This window comes from Channa argus, chromosome 1 (genome assembly GCF_033026475.1).
Source record: "Channa argus isolate prfri chromosome 1, Channa argus male v1.0, whole genome shotgun sequence".
Taxonomy (NCBI): domain Eukaryota; kingdom Metazoa; phylum Chordata; class Actinopteri; order Anabantiformes; family Channidae; genus Channa; species Channa argus.
Genome location: NC_090197.1, coordinates 51,547,778 through 51,561,724, shown reverse-complemented (window position 1 = coordinate 51,561,724; position 13,947 = coordinate 51,547,778). Strand labels below are relative to the sequence as shown.

Here is a 13,947-nt window from a genome sequence, read left to right as displayed (position 1 = left end):
TTGCAAGTTGGAGGTAAGATACAGTACCATATCCATTTTCACTTGCATCTGAGAAGTGATGGAGTTTGGCTGTAGCTGTATTTCCAAAGTCCTCTGGCTTTATGCATCTTTTCACAGAAAAGGTAGACAATTGTTTTAGATCCTTTAGCCATTCATGCCATTTCTGAGCATATCTTTCTGGTATCTCCTCATCCCAACCACACTTCTCTTTACATAACTGCTGCAACATTATTTTTGCAGGAAGTATGAATGGAGCAAGGAATCCTAATGGATCGTAGATGGAACACACGGTTGAAAAGATTCCTCTTCTAATGAAGGGCTTGTCTTTACATGAATCTGAACTTGAAGGAGTCAGAGTCGATGCACCATAATACCCCAAGTGCTCTGTCTATTGGTAGGACATCATGTGCCAAATCTACTGCCCTCACTTCTATGGCTCTATCAGCTTCTGCTATGGCTGCTAGAACCTCTCTGCTGTTGATTACCCATTTTGTCAAGTTAAACCCTCCTGAGAGACATAGGGCTTTAAGGTCTGAATACAGGGCAACAGCTTCAGTTACACTGCTGACGGATTTCAAACAGTCAGCAATGTCAAAATTGTTGAGCACTGTATCGACAGCTGTTGGTGACAAGTTGTTTCTGTTATCTTCTGCAGTTTTTCTTAATGCAAAATTTGCACAACTGGGGGATGATGTGGCCCTAAACAGCTGTACAGTCATTTTGTATTCCACCAAATTCTGTGTCTCCATTAGGCCACCATAGGAAATGCAAAAGATCTTTGTCTTCATCAAGAACTGATGATACATTGCTTCTATATCTGCCGTTAGAGCGATTTGCTCATGTCTGAATCTCATTAACACTCCTACAAGAGAATTAGCAAGATCAGGACCCTGTAACAGCTCAGTGTTTAATGAGGTTCCATTAAAACCGGCAGCACAGTCAAAGACAACTCTTAGCTTTTTCTTTTGGGGATGGTAGACCCCATGATGTGGGATGTACCACACTTTTCCCTCGTTTTGGATCAGTTGCTTTTCGGGTACCTTGGCTGCATATCCCTTGTCAATTATTTGATTCATGAAATCAGTATACTTGTCATGAAATGCTGGATTCTTGTTCAAATTTTCTTTTGAGAATGAGAGCTCTCTCTTTTGCTGCATTCTTGTTGTTTGGCATTGTGAGGTGAGCATTTCTCTTAGGGAGTCCAACATAATAATGACCATCTGCATGATACACAGAGCTTTTTACAGAATCCATGAACTGTATATCATCCTTGGACATCTCCAGCTTCTCCTGACTTATGTGCTCAGGGAAGTCTTGATTAAACTGTTGAATAAGTAATTGTTTTATATTACTGACAGAAATGTGATGGACTGCAACCTTAACATGTGCACTATTTGCTGTGACAGCAAATAATGCTCCCTCTTGAAACTGGAATGGCTGACTGTGTAAATACTGTAGGCAGATCAATAAATTTGCTGCTGTCAATCCCACTAACCTCCAAGTCTGTGAGCATATAACTTTCCACATGCTGCTTTGGACCCATAGTTTTCAGCTCAAGTTCAGTTTGTTTACCTGTCCAGCCAATGCATCAGTGCAGAAAGTAGCAGAGCTACCTTGGTCCATAAATGCATATGTTTCCACTACTTTGCTACTTTTCCTTGACTGGCACAATGGCAAAGATGCAGTCGTCCCCAGCCCCAGTGCAGGCACTTGTTTCTGGTTTAATGGTTACCATTGCACTGGAAACTGCTGTAGAATCTGGTTTATCATCTTGTGTCATTTGTTCTGTAACTTTCCTTGTACCAGACTTATCTGAAACACAGCAGGGTGTGTTTGAGCACAGACCTGACAGGTCATTCTCCGTCTACAATCTTTACTTCTGTGACCCTTGAGAAGACATCCAAAACACAGACCTGCCTTTTTTCAGAACTCAGTCTTTTCCTTGTTGGTTTTTGCTTTCACTTAATAACATTCTTCTAAACTGTGATTTGTGTCACAAAGCAGACATGGTTTTGTGAAAGCAGAGCTGAAAAATGAAGGTTTTTATAAATGATCAGAACTCAAGAGGGTCTCCATGGAACAATGGTATTTCCCTTTGTGGCAGTAGAGACAACTGCTGACTCTTCACAAGCAATTCTGTCATATTTGCTTGTTGTTTCATCACCCTGTATAATTCTCGTTTGTCAGTCTGATGGTGTGGTGGTTCTGTAGCAGTTACTGGGATCGACTTGTAGGATTCGTGTACTCTAGGCTTAACATAGTGCAAGTCATCTTTGTATGATTTGTCTCTAACATAATTTATTATAGGACTGTGTTTAATGTCTTCACCTTTGCAACCGTATTGTGGACTTACTGCACCAGGTGTCATTTCTACGGCATAAGCACCTTGGGGCTCTTGTGGTTGAAAGACAGCTAGTGCCGTTTGTATGTCCAGTTGTTCCTTTTCAGCTCTTAGCTGTACTTCCTTCATCTCCAGAGCTTGCTTCTTCTTCAATGCTGCAGCCCTTGCAAGCAGAGCTGCTCTTTCTGCTTCCTCTTTTAATCGTTGAGAAGCAGCAGAAGATGCTGTGGACCGTACTCCACTATATGATGAATAGACATGAGACATGTCCACAGACAGTTTTTACTCAATAATAACAAGTCTCAGTCTGTGTTCAAACTGTGAGGACAAAAAATAACCAAAACGCTGTGTAAGTGAAGTCAGGGGCGGCTGTAGCTCAGTTGGTAAGGCAGTTGACCATGGACCACAGGGTCACAATTTTGATCCCCTGGCTACATTTTGCTCCCAAGTTGCTGCCGGTGGGAAGAAACATTGTAAAGCGCTTTGGATAAAAGCGATTATTTACCATTTACCATATTAGTGGTCAAGAAATGGGAAAAGCTGACTGATTATTCAGGATGTTAATGAACTAAATGGAAAGAAGAAAGAAAAGGACCATGGTTCTAAGGAAAGTAGGAGAGATGACATGTACAGGGACAGATAGGACAGATGAAACAGTCAAGACTCAGATTTAGACAAAGTGGAATGAATAGGGACATTGTTCAGAATAGGGAAGCACAACACAGGCAAATGTGACTATTGTGGACAAGAAGAGACCGTGGGACACGTCACATTCTACTGTCAGAAATTGAAATGAATTAAAGACATGAATTAGTTTGATAGAGAAGATATGAGTTGTTCCTTTGTTTGTATTAGAGAATAATGTTATGAATTAGAGTCCTGATCCACATTCCTCACCAGCTGTCATTTTACTATAATCCAGTCTGTGTGACGTCCTGTGTTTGATAGAATCCATATTCTACATGTTCACATATATTCAGTCAGGTTTTTCTTTTCTTGTGTAAATGCAGTTTGTCAAGGGTTGGGATTATTTTCCACTCCATCAAGACTCACATTAAGAGCTAATTAGCAATTAGTTTGCTGTGGATCTGGATCTGAGCACTGGTGTCACTGCTGCTCTGCTCCAGCTGGAGGCGCTGTAGGAGCAACAAGCAGCTCCGGTTGCTGAAGCTTTTTGTGGAAAGAAGCAGATGCAGACAGAGAGAAGAAGCTGCTGTATGACGATGAAACAGGACGTTTGACCGTGTGTGTTGTCCCACAGTATAAAGAGAAGAAAAAGACTGGGTCCCGCTGTGTCCTCAGGCTGCGCTACAGCGTCTATTCACAGGCGCGATCCCACTACTGAGCGGCACGGAGGCTTTGACCTGCTCCGTTTCCGACCTGGGCCGGTGCACCCCTCCTTAGACGACCTGGTGGTCCCGGGCTCCCCCAGGAGCACCATATCGATACCGAACTTAGTGCGGACACCCGCTCGACACAGTCCGCTGCAGCTCAGAGCTCCTGAGCTCCAACGATCCTCCAGCCTCAGCCTCCCAGTAGCTTGGATTACAGGCGCGTGCCACCGCACCCGGCTACCGACGCCGTCATTCATGGAGGGTTGGAGTTTTACAAAGCTGACGTCATCAGGTGAACACGTCAAGCTGCAGTGGTCAGTGTTTGACCTCAGTGCTGAATGAATCCACCACCAAAATATGCTGCAGACCACAACTGAAGCTACATCACTGCTGGTTTTTCTCATGTGAGAACTCTACAGGGTCTGTGGTGCTGATTTGAATGATGTGACTGATGGTCATCAGTGCAGAACCAACAAACCTGGATCCTGGTGGTTTGCAAAGAAACACTTATTGCAAACAGGCACAGGTCAAGTTTTTAAGAAGTTACTGAGGCATTTTAACAAATCCCTCATCAACATTATGAAGGAAAGTTTATATGTTTGTATTTGTACACTGTAAAATATTAGGCTGTAATCTTACAGTAAATTACTGGCTACTGGTTGCATTACTTTCACAGTATGCAGCTGTGTGTAAATTGACAGCTCTGTACTGTGATTTCACAGTAAATATTTTATGAAATTGCTGTGAGGTCACATTATGCAATTGCAGAATGACAGTAGATACTGTAAAAGTAATGCAATGCAGTAGCCAGTAATTAACTGAAAATTTACAGCTATAATTGCATTTAGTTTTAGATTTAGTTTAGAATCTAATGAAGTGTTACAAAAACAAAACAAATTACTACAATAACAGCATCAATTTTACCAATTTATCAACCATTAAAGAAGCAACAGTTTACTCTGAAATGGGACTGAAATGATGAAATTCAAATTAAATCTGTTTATTACAACAACTGACAGAAATAAACTAGAAGAAACTGGACAAAACAAACAAAAAGGTCAAGTCTATTTCCTGAACTGTTTGGGTTAGAATAAGGTTAAAGTATTCAGGGGAAACATGTCAACAGCACAACAGACTTGAACACAACAGCTCCTACTGTGACCTGTTTGACAAAGACAAGAAAACCAAATCTAATGGTTTCTAAATGTGAATCCTCAGGTTAACTTGAAAGGTCCAAATGGTGGAACAATATTTTCTCACCCATTCCTCAGTCACAAACTGGCGTCTGGTAACTGTGTCCAACTTTCAAAGCCAGAACAAATCACCAACACACATGTTGATGATTTGATGATCTGACAGTATCTGCCTGAGCATTGTGTTTAATTCATTATTAGATTTAATGTAAATAAACCCACTCACTGTTTTAGTCAAACCCTAGACCTTGTTCTTACGTATGGAATTGAAACAAATAATTTAACAATATTTCCGCACAACTCTCTTCTGTCTGACCATTTTTTAATAACATTTGAATTTACAATAATGGACTATACAGCAGTTAGGAAAACTTCCACTAAAGCAGATGCTTAAGTTGATAATTCTGCAGCCTCACTACGTACAATACTCGATAGTGTTGCCCCTCTGAAAAAGAAGGCAGTAAACCAGAAGAGGTGATCTCCATGGTATAGTTCACAAACACGCAACTTAAAACAAGCAACACGAAAGGTAGAAAGGAAGTGGTGTTCCAGAAATTTAGAAGCATCTCATTTAGTCTGGAAAAACAGTTTAAAAATGTACAAAAAAGCTCTCAGTGATGCCAGAACAGCATATTATTCATAATTAATAGATGAAAACAACCCCCGGTTTCTGTTCAGCACTGTAGCCAGGCTGACTAAGAGCCATAGTTCTGTTGAGCCTAGTTTTCCCTTAACTCTGAGCAACAATGACTTCATGACTTTATTTATGAATAAAATTGTAGCTATTAGAGAAAGAATTCACCAGATCCTCCCCCCAAAAATTACAGATAGATCTTCATGTACAGCAGTGCTAGAATCATCAATAAGGCCCCAATCCCTGTTAGACTGCTTTTTACCCATAGATCTCTCTGAGCTAACTTCAATTATTACATCATCTAAACCAACAACCTGTCTGCTAGACCCTATTCCAACTAAGCTGCTCAAGGAAGCTTTACCCTTAATAGATACGTTCATATTAGATATCATAAATCTATCTTTAGAAACAGGCTATGTACCACAGGCCTATAAGGTAGCTGTAATTAAACCACTACTTAAAAAACCCTGTCTTGAACCAGGTGTTTTAGCCAATTACAGACCAATATCTAATCTCCCCTTTATTTCTAAAATAATTGAAAAAGTAGTCGCAAAACAATTATGTGATCACCTTCATAGGAATAATTTGTATGAAGACTTTCAGTCAGGATTTAGAGTTCATCACAGTACAGAAACAGCACTGGTAAAAGTCACCAACGATCTTCTCATGGCCTCAGATAATGGACTCATCTCTATACTTGTTCTGTTAGATCTTAGTGCTGCATTTGATACCATTGATCATAACATTTTTTACAGAGACTGGAACATGAAATTTGGATTACAGGAACTGCACTAGGTTGGTTTAAATCTTATCTGTCTGATAGATTTCAATTTGTTCATGTTAATGATGAATCCTCCATGCACACAAAGGTTAGCTATGGAGTTCCACAAGGCTCTGTGTTAGGACCAATACTTTTTACTTTATATATGTCTCCTTTAGGCAACATTATTAGAAAACACTCCATAAATGTCCACTGTTATGCTGATGATACCCAGCTATGGAACCAGATGAAAAAAATAATTTTATCAAGCTTCAAGCCTACAAGACATAAAGGCCTGGATGTCCCTCAATTTTTTACTTCTAAACTCAGACAAAACTGAAGTCATAGTATTTAGGCCCAAAAATCTCATAGACCTGATGTCCAACCATATTGTTACTCTAGATGGCATAAGTCTGGCCTCCAGTACTACTAGTTATTTTTGACCAGGATTTGTCCTTTAACTCACATATAAAACAAATCTCTAAAACAGCCTTCTTCCACCTACGGAACATTGCCAAAATTAGGAGCATCCTGTCTCAAAGTGATGCCGAAAAACTGGTCCATGCATTTCTTACTTCTAGGTTGGACTACTGTAATTCCCTACTTTCAGGATGCCCCAGTAACTCCCTAAAGAGCCTGCAATTAATCCAAAATGCTGCAGCAAGAGTGCTGACTGGAACTAGCAAGAGAGATCATATTTCACCTTCTTCTTACATATAAAGCTCTGAATGGTCAGGCTCCATCATATATAGAAGACCTCATAGTACCATATCATCCCAGTAGACCACTTCGATCTCAGAATGCAGGCCTACTTGTGGTTCCCAGAATTTCCAAAGATAGAATGGGAGGTAGAACCTTTAGCTATCAAGCTCCTCTCCTGTGGAACCAGGTCCCAGTTCAGATTCAAGAAGCAGATATCCTCTCTACTATTAAGTCTGGGCTCAAAACCTTCCTCTTTAATAAAGAATATAGTTAGTTATAGTTATGCTGCTATAGGCTTAGACTGCTGGGGGACCCACCCCCCAATGCACAGTTCCTTTCCTCATCTTGTCCCTCTCTCCTCTCACCCCGCAATTGTCACCACTGTATGTGATTAACTCTGTGTTTTCTCCCGTAGTTGTTCTTGTCCTTCTCTGTCTCCCTCTCTCTGTCCCTTTCTGCAGCTGTCCACGGCTTTGAAGCTGTGTGTCTTCCAGCGTGCAGCTATTGGTCCTAACAACCTGCCCGATGTTTTGTTGTTGCTTTTTGTTGCTCTTTTCTTTTCTCTCTTCACTTTCCACTCACCTCAACCGGTCAAGGCAGATGGCCGCTCACCCTGAGCCTGGTTCTGCTGGAGGTTTCTTCAGTTAAAGGGAGTTTTCCTCTCCACTGTTGCCTATGGCTTGCTCCAGGGAGAATTTTTGGGTTCTCTCTATACACCTTTATAATCTTGACTTTACTCTGTAAAGTGCCCTGAGATGACTTTGTTGTGAATTGGCGCTATATAAAAAAAGTTGAATTGAATTGAAACTGTAGTTCAAATTTCTGCTATGTGCTATGAAAGAACTACACGCAGCCATCAATAAACAACAGACCGCTCACCCAGATGCTGCGTTTATTGTTGCAGGTGATTTTAATCACTCAAACCTAAAGGCAGTGCTTCCCAAATTTCACCAGCATGTTTCCTGCCACACCAGAGGAAACAAAACCCATGACCATGTTTACACAAACATGGCTGGAGCTTATGTTGCAATGTTTTTGTTGACATCGACCGCTACACCTCCTCTGTATTGAATTACATCCACTCCACCATAGACAATGTCACTACTCAGAAGCAGATCACCACATACCCAAATCAGAAACAATGGATGAACAAGGAGGTGACAACACAGTAACTGCTATCAAGCTCAAACCCTCACCTGACCACCATCCAATCACACTCTCCACCACAGACGTCTATATATCCATTGTCTTTAAATTTCTGTTTATGTACATATCCATCTACAAAATACTGTACAGTACTAACTTATTTATTTATGCAATAACTGGATATCCTGCTTTTGCTGCTGTTGCACTTCTGGTTAGACCTAAACAGCATTTTGTTGCATTGTACTTGTACATGTGTTATGACAATAAAGTTGAATCTAATCTAAAATCTAATCTAATCTAAACAACTGGATACACCCTTAAAATGTATGGCACAGTCTTGTACATTTACCTGTGACACAGCCATATTTGGACACGTAGTTGTGGACAACGATGAGCCAGAGCAGCCGTTTGCTGTTGATGAAACTCTCTTTTTGGAAAACCTTGCCCTTCTCTATTTGAAGCTACAAGGCAAGTTGTTGCTGCCAGCCAGCACCATACAGACTGTTATTGAGGACTTTCAGAATGCACATGAGATTAGCTTGTTGCATTCACTTAAGATCCTAAGTGAGAAACTGAAAGATCTTGGCATCCAAGAGCCCACTATTAGCAGCATCATTGATGAAATTAACAGTGGTGATCTACTGAAGATGTACAACAGAAATGTATTAAGTACAGACCAGAAAAGGAAAAGTGTCTTTAAAAACACTTTTAACTATGTTGAGCCTTTGCTATTGGGCAGTGATGAAAATGATAAAGAGAGCTTTGCCCAGTATATATCTATACATGAGACACTGGCCACATTGTTCAAAAGTGAACCTTTTAGAGAACAGCATGCTGCTACACAGGCTTGTCTTGTTACTAAAAATATAATTCGGGATGTTAGCGATGGACACGGATTTCAGAGCAATCAGTTGTTGAAAACAGAACCTTCCGCTGTTGGTCTGATCCTGTACCAAGAGGCCTTTGAGGTAGTGAATCCTCTTGGATCAGGGAAAAAAAAAACACAAAATTTTATCTGTTTATCTGAACCTCACTGAAATTTTGTTTCACAATAGATCCACAACGGATCACATGCAACTAGTCCTTCTTTGCAAGGAGAAGGACTTCAAATACTTTGGGAACATGAACATGAACAAAGTTCTTGAACCATTGATCAGAGACCTCAAATTTTTGACAAATTTTGACAAATGATGCAGAATTGTAAAAGGAGCTTTAGTTGCCATTTCAGGAGACAACCTGGGATCATTGTATTGGGAAAACTTCAGTCGGGCAAGTCATTTCTGCTGCTACTGTGAGATAGACAAAAATGTGTTTATAAATGAACCACACATGTGTGGGACTACAAGAAGACCACAATCCTACCAGAGTCATTTGCAAGCTTTGGACACCAATGCCACACATTCTGTATGTGGCATTAAGTTGGACTCTCCTTTTAACGAGCTTGCTTATTTCCATGTTTGCCAGCCAGGTCATCCGGCATGTCTAGGACATGACTTGTTTGAGGGTATTGTGTCTTATGACCTTGCTTTGTTTGTTGTTCACTTAGTTCAGGAGATGAACTTTACCTATTTGCAAATAATTAGATGTATCAAGGAAATGATGACAGCAGCAAACCAGCTGACCTGCACCCTGGTAGTGAACGTTTAAGTGGACATGCAGCCCAGAACTGGTGCTTTCTTAGGTTGCTGCCAGTTTTTTGTGGGTGACAGAATCATATATCCTACTGAAAATGAGGTATGACAACTCATTCTGCATCTGAGAGAGATTGCGGAGCTTGTTTGTGCACCAGCTATTACAGAGAACAAGTGTCATATCTGAAAGTCCTCATTGAAGAATATGTCTTTATTCGGAAAAGGCTTTTCCCTGCAAGTCCACTCAAACCCAAGCATCATTATTTGTGCCATTATCCAGAGCTAATTCTTCACTTTGGTCCACTCATACGCCTGTGGACTTTACGATTTGAGAGCAAACACACATTCTTCAAGCAGTTTGCCAGGAAATTGCACAACTTTAAAAATCTTTGCAAAACGCTTGCAGAAAGACATCAACTGTTGCAAACCTACTTGAGTGCAGCCAACTTCTTCCTTCCAGCTGTGAATGTTGAAAAGGGTACAGAGTTTTATGTGAATGATTACAATGACAGGATCAGGTCATCTGTGGTTGGTAAAAAAATACAGTCACAGTCTGCACTTGCTTGTAATGAAGTCATAGTGAAAGGCACTGTGTACCAGAAGGGAATGTTTGTTGTACTGGGAGCAGCGGTGGAGAACTTTCTGTTGGAAAGATTGAACTGATCGTTGCTCACAATGAGTCTTTTGTGAAGTTGAGAGACATAGGTGTCTATTGTGTCTTAGGATCAGCCCAGGATGATTATGTTTGCATCAACCGAGGGGATTTGTTAGACTACTATCCTCTTCCATGTTAGAAAGTGGATGGCTCACCAGTTATTGCCCTTCACCAGTCTTTTCCAGAGGCAGTTTGAACAAGTGGAGCAAGCTGATTAAGTAAAAACACAAGCAAAATGTAAACGTGATTGCAGTAAATCTATCAATGCAGGAAAACATGATACATATTCATCTTAGCTTATGCTTTATATGCACTGCCACATGTCTACCTGTGCATATTGGAACTAAATTGCTCCAAATGCAGCATTTGAAGTTGATTTTTAATCCACTAATCACAATTAATTAACAGATTATTATTATAGTAACATAGTGTGTAAATTAACAATATTCTATTTTGAATAGTTACATCTCAAAATACTGTTTATAGTTGCTGTTATTTTCTGATTAAGCTATCTAGGTTTAGATGCCCACTATTGTTTGGCGTTTTTTATGACCAGCATTTCAGGTATGACAGAACTATTGAGACAAATTATCATTGTTGGTCCCTCTAACTATGTTGCTTTAGGTCAATTGCTTAGTGTTTTATTGGTAAATAGTTAAATTATTATCCCCCAGTTGGTTTATAGTGCAAAAGAAGATATAGTACATTAAAAAGCTGTTAGCTAGTAAGTCAACTTTTGGATTGTACCAACAAATAGCATTGTTCTTTGTGGATGTAATTTAAATTGTGATTTTTAGTTGATATATTTAAAAAAAACAAAAAAAGAAGAAGAAGGATACAGCTTGTTGTAGGTCTTAAAATGCACAGAATTTGACTGAAATTAGTGGTAAAATAAAAAAAATGTATAGTTTGTTTGATTACAGCTGAAAACCAACCTTTGGAAAAAGTTTTTGGCTCTATACTTCTATACATCTATTTTTGGTTCACAATATTTGTGGTCTTTCTTTGTGTTTTAATAAAAACATTGATATATTCATAACCATAATATTACCCACCTCTAATTCTATTATTAGATTTATCGTCTGCCAAAATTATTTTGGAAAATGAATGAGGAGATAATAAAAGAAGTGGTGGTGTCACTCCTACCGGGCCTTTCTGATGAAACGCTGACATCGCTGTTGGATGGGTTGAAAGAACTGGGTGTGGAAAACAGAGAAGACTTGGCTTTCGTACAAGAAAAGGATATCGAGAAATATTCAGTGTAGGAAATTACTGAATAGGTTTAAGAATGAAGGTAACTATACTTTGACACTGTTCCAACTCACTGCTCAATAGTAGTATAATTATGACCTACTCCTCACTTTCTCCTCAGACTTGTTGTTTAGCCTACTTTGTTATCAGTAGCATATCTTCACCTGATCCCTTGTAGCCTGTGGTGTCCTACTGTTCAGCCTTATTCTTACCCCATCGCTGTTGCAGCACATACCAGAGTTGGTGTCATCTTTTCCAGGACAGTCTGACCAGTGTGACTTTCTGACAGTTATTTTTTCATACTGTATTAACACACTGGATCTAAAACCAAACAAGAAGCATAAGCTCTCATTCCGTCAGTACCTCCTACCTCAAACTTTGCATCCTACTCAGATACAATACAATACTCAGATAAAATACATTCACAAAGAAATATTCACAAAGACATAAATAAATACCCTTTCATGGTTTACTGTCTCTTCAGGTAACGTTGTGCTCTATGGTTTGTAGGATTTGAAACAGTTCAGCTGGAACTGGTTCCTGTTCCCTCTCCGAATATTGTCACCAGCTCCTTGAACACTCTCAGGATAGGATGCCAGTGGGAATTCGAAGAGCAGTAGCAAATCAAACAAGGCCATCTCCAGGAGATAGAAAGGATATGGTGAAGGCAGTGGTGGATCACATGTTAGAATATGAGTCTAACCCAACAAGAGTAACATGTCATAATATTGTCCGGGGAATCGTAAGGGACCATTCAAAAAGTTTTGCTGATGTTGGGAAAAATGGTGATGTTATTGGAGATGGTTGTTATTCTCTTCAACAAATAAAAACTACGGTAGAGTATAAAAATAGAAACAACACTCTTGCCAGAAGACGCAGAGAGAGAAGGCCACATACTGAAGTTCCTGAGTGAGGCACAGCCAATGCAAGAGGTCCTGTGGATCAGTACGGTTGTGTCAGTTGGTGTCCTACCGAATTTCCACTCGGTGAATCTGTGGCATCGTTGAATGACATTTAAACTCAACTTCTTAGCATTTACTCAAAGGAAGGAATGGGTGGGGCTGAGAGAGCTGAACCTCTAATGGGGAAGACCTACGTCATCCAGCGCCACTATCTCAACAGTGTCCCTGCCCCAGCCATTGCAGTGGTTACAAAGGAATGGCCTTTTCTCTTCTCACTGCGTGGCATGTTTTCCCATTTTAAACATTTGACGAATGTTTCCATCCTCAATAAGTTGAGGGAGTCACTGGACAACAAATACAAGACAATTGTGAAGTTCTGCCAAGCAACCAAATGCCATTCAGGGGTGAAAGATGTCCTCACTTCTTTTGAACCAGAGGTTTCAGACAAGGCTGCTTGCAGTCTTTTGCTTGTGATGGCAGACTTCAAAGAGCCCAAGGATGCCATGGTGATGGTTGCTGATATAAGTACATTCATTCTCAAGGACTAATGACTAATTTTTGATAATTATACAAAGTGCAATTAATGTTCATGTTTCATGTTTCTTGCAAGTGCAAGAAAGAAAGAAAAATAAAATCAGAATCGGAATCATCAAAATTAGAAGCATCTTAGTCGGACAGTAGCGTTCACACATACACCCCATTCTGGGTTCTATTCTTTGGGGCATAGTTGATTTGTCTTGTTTGTTTCAGGTGACATATTGGAGCCAACAGCATGGATGCTGTCTATTGAGGGACAGGTGGTCATGGGACCTCACCAAGACTTTACAAGTGGTTTGGCTGCTCTTTTCGCGACCTACTACAATTTAAACCTGCAGTAAGCTGAAGATGCTTCCTGCACCCTGGAATTTATCCAAAGGTAATGTTTTCTTTATTTTTCTTTTTTGCAAACCTTTTATTATCCTCATTTCTCATTGAAAACTAACAACTCTGCTCTTGGTCTTATTTTTGCAGGTGCTTCTTGGGCATTAATCCACAGATGGGGTGAAAGTCAAAGAGACAGCGTGGACACATAAATCAGCAAGTCTGTACTTTTATAAGAAAACTCATTGACTTTGACTTTGATGCAGGAAATACGTGTTAATGTCACTCTGTTTTGAAAAGTCACTGAAATGTGTTGTTCTACATATGACAATGGTCATTAGTGTTTTGAAAAGCTGAAGGAAGGTAAAGAAATGTCCAAATGTTTTGTCTTACAGTTGAATTTATGTAATACAGTTTATTGATTTGTGCAAACAGAATGTCAGTCTTTATAATCTATTTCCATACAGTGAGTCTTACACAACCCTGTTTCAGGTTTATAATAATAATAACCCTGCATTTTCTTGACTGTAGCCACTG

The 13,947-nt window shown here is 39.9% G+C and overlaps 1 pseudogene; it reads left to right on the top strand.

The window, feature by feature from the left end:
- Positions 1 to 12,153: 12,153 nt before the first annotated feature.
- On the top strand, positions 12,154 to 13,133 carry LOC137140123 (uncharacterized; annotated as a pseudogene).
- The last annotated feature ends 814 nt before the right edge of the window (positions 13,134 to 13,947 follow it).